Source organism: Ochotona princeps, chromosome 19 (genome assembly GCF_030435755.1).
Source record: "Ochotona princeps isolate mOchPri1 chromosome 19, mOchPri1.hap1, whole genome shotgun sequence".
Taxonomy (NCBI): Eukaryota; Metazoa; Chordata; class Mammalia; order Lagomorpha; family Ochotonidae; genus Ochotona; species Ochotona princeps.
In genome coordinates this window covers 47,753,123-47,757,084 of record NC_080850.1, presented here as the reverse complement: position 1 = coordinate 47,757,084, position 3,962 = coordinate 47,753,123, and positions in this window count along the sequence as shown.

Genomic DNA, 3,962 nt, shown 5'->3' with positions numbered 1-3,962 from the left:
GAGAACCACCCATCCCATCTCCCAAGTACGTGGTGAAGCAGACATGTTAACCAAACTGCTTTTTTGTTTTCTCTTGTTAATTTGCTTTTTGTTTCAGGGATCTGTTCCAACTAATAGCCCATGATGGTTGAAGAAAAAGTTTCTTCCCTTACAGTTGCTAGCAGAAAAGGAAGCCAGATCTCTCTTAACAACCTCGTCAGGCTGCAGACAAGGAGTGGGGACCTTGGCATTTGTTTGGGGGAGCCCAGTTCTGCTGGCACAGTAGATGAGTCGGGGTGGAAGCCTGTTCTCTGGAAATGTCCCCTTGCAGCAGGCCTCACCCCCATCCCCAGTGTGTTTTGAAATCATGATTCATACTCAACTTCCAGGAACCCGTCTCACTGGGGCAAATACACATAGTTCTCTGGGTATGTCTTACAAGGCTCTGCTGTGGCCCAGAAAACTTCATCTTTGCTGTACACTGCCTTCCCTGGAGACAAACAAAGCTGGGATATCCCGGCTGCCAGGAACCACCAGAGCCCAGCATTAAGCCACAAAAGCCATTATGCATTCAGTACACACACACACACACACCCCTTCTCACACACATACCTTTACACAAGCACACACACCCCTCCACATACACACTCCTCACCTGCACACCATTCATACATGTGCACACACCCCTTCACATACACGTTCCACACACCCACCCCTTCACATGCACACCCATTCACACACGTGCACACACACTTCATACACACCTTCACACACCCATGCACACTCCTTCATATACACGCACACACCCCTTCACATACACGCTTCACACATACACACCCCTTTACATACACACCATTCACACATGTGCACACATACTCCTTCACACGCACCTTCACACACATATACACACTTCTTCACACATGTGCACACACCCCTTCATATACACACCCATTCACACATGTGCACACACCCCTTCAAATATATGCTCCACACATACACACTCCACACACACACACCTTTACATGCACACCCATTCTCCTTCATACCCCTTCACACTCATGCGCATGCACACACACAAACTCTTCACACACATACACACACACATCCGTTCTTGACTTCTCCCTCCCTATCACTGCTTGATTCTGGATCCACAGCTCCTAAGTGACAAAAACAAGTCATTGTGATCATGAACATATTCCCAAGAAAAGAAACCAAGCAAAACAGAAAGGATCTGAGAGGGAGAAACTGGCCTTCACTGTGGGTTCCTTCTGTGTGGTAAGCACATGAGTGTAAGCCAGATGACTGGCGTGTCGCCTCCAGAAGTCATTTTAAGGATTAAACTCGACTCCCCTGTTGGCTGTTTTGAGTGGGGTGTGCAAAGAAGCCCTCACTACCCAGGGAACCTGAACGCCTGCCTACACCTCGGTCAGTGCACCCTGGAGGCCTTCACCCGAGTCAGGCTATGTGCCTGTGGACAGTCGCAGGCTGCCCAGGCTCTTGGTGGAGCTGGACACCAGCTGGCCAACTGCAGGGCTAGGAATCCCATGGAAAGGGAACAGAGAAAGAAAGCAGCTGTGTCAAAGTCAAGGTGATTACTCGTCAGGAGAATCAGGGCAGAGGTGCTCTAGTTGTAGTTGATATCTGCATGTCAGTGTCCCATGAGCCAGGGACCAACAGGAGCTTCGTGGAGATGGAGTACAAGTGTCTGTAAAACACAGATCTAAACAATCGAGGTTTCTAAGTAACGAGGGTTCTGCTCCTGGTCTCTAGTTCTTCTCACTGTGCTCCAAAGTTACTTGTCTTTCAGGAGCGAGAGGCCGGAATCTGCTGTGTCTACCTTCTCACTTCTGAAGATGTGTTCACAGTTCAAGGCCGCCAATAGAAAGATGATTCAGCTAGAAGATAATGTCCGAAGACAGAAGCAACTCATGAGCGGGGAGGGGCGTGAATTGCACTAGAGTTCTGTAGATGCCGTGCTTGGGGCCAGGGGAAGCAGCCCTCCCGCCAGCTGGCTTCCTGGGCTCCCAGGAGGGGCCCACACGCAAGCGCAGCAGGTGCTGGGGCTCATCCCCGGAATGAGCTGTTGTACTTCATCCCTGAGGATCCCCACTGAACCCTGGAAGAGGCACAACTTGTCCCTGCTCCCCAACCCGCTTCATTTGTGATCTCATCAGCAGTGGCCTGTGGAGGCTGGGCTCCCTGCAGCAGGGGTAAAGGCACACAAATCCCTCAGAGTCCCCCCAAAACGCTGCCATTTCTGGGTTGTCTGTGCTGGTTCTGTTTTAACCTTGCCCCTTCCCTCCCTCTTCCCATCAGCTCAGACTTGCCCCCATCTACACACAGGATTCCCCCAGGCTTTTGCTAGAAATGGGTGGGCCACAGCTGACAGCTGTGGACCTGGCCCCACATCACATGCCCTGGGAACACTAAAGTCTCCACAGGCTTGAGGGGAAGTCTATGAATCACAAACTGGCCACCCTAGCAGGAAGGATTTAGAAAAGCCAAATGGAAAATTAATTAAAATGTTCAAGATGGGACTTAGAGAAAGCTGGGAAAAGACCATTGCCATCATCTGTGGAGAGCACAGGGGCCTGTTCAACGCTTTTAGGGAGAACCAACTCACAGCTGATAGGTGCTTGAGTTCAAACTCCTGAATCATGGCCAGGCACTGAGGCTAATGATGGGGAGCAGCAGGGCAGGTGAGCAATCCATGGGTGCCTGTCACAGCAGAGCCCTCACACCCATGACTTAAGTTTCATTTTCTGAACTGGCTCTTTAAATCACAATAATGCTCATCACCATAACATAAGCTTGTGTGATTTGCACCAAGTCCAGGGCTGCATATGAATCCTAGTGAATGAAGCCATGGCTTTTCTTCCAAGCAGCCCTGCCTTGTCTTTGCTAGGAGACCAGCTGCAACTTCAGGCATGTTTGCTCCGTCAGTGTCCAGTGCACAGTACGCCAGTTTCTGAGTTGCTCATACAACTCCAATAGCCTCAACTGCAAACTTGTCCACCAGCTTTCTGTTAAAGCAGCTGGATTCTTTAAATCTCAGGAAAAGATATTTCCCTCTCTTCTGTTTGTACTTCCCTTGGAAGTAACAGAATTCCCATGAGCTTCCAGTCGGGACTGGTGGCCAGCTTGTATGCAATGACGCAGGCATACTTATATCAAGCAACACAAAAACGCTTCCTGCTTGTTGGTAGACACTGCCCCGTCTTTGCAGAAGCTCACTCTCTGCCCTCTTGGCCACGCCCTAGCATCCCCAGATGCCTCGACATCCGTCTGAGGTTTTTTGGGCTCCTATGACAGCATACTACAAACTGGGCTGCTACCACAACAGACATTACTATCCAAACCATTCCAGAGGCTGCGTGGGGGTCTGAGGTCAGGATGCTGGCTCTTGCTCTCACTGCAGATACTTACGGAGGGATCTGCCCCAGGTCTCTTGCAGGTGCTGGTGGTTCATGAGCCATCTTTGAGTACCTTGGCTTGTAGCTCCCTGGCCTCTATCTGTGCCCGCATGTCCATGTGGCATTCTTCCTGTGGGGGTCTGTATGAGAGTTCTGGGAGTGACCCCACTCTAGACAACAGGGCCTGTCCTGTCCTATGTGCTCCAGCACTGACTTCAAATGCAGTGACTTGCCACATCTTGCAGCCAGGAGTAGAAGAAAAAGAATGCTCCCAGGCAGGGGCCCAGCTGTGCGCAGCATTTAGGTGCGAGGCAATGGCTGTGCCGTGAGTGTCACTTCCAAATGGGCTGCGCTGCCGTGGGCTCACCGGCAGCACGCTGGTCTGGAATAATCTGCCCGGGCTGCTGGCCGGCCCAGCTGGCAGGACAGGCTGCAGGTCCACGGCGGCCACAGGTGCTCCTCACACGCTCAGACTCACCCCTGTCACGTGTTTCCACATGGAGCACAACATGCCAGATGAAAAGGATGCAAAAGCATTTCCAGCTTTCTGCTTTCTGGACCCCCTACCTA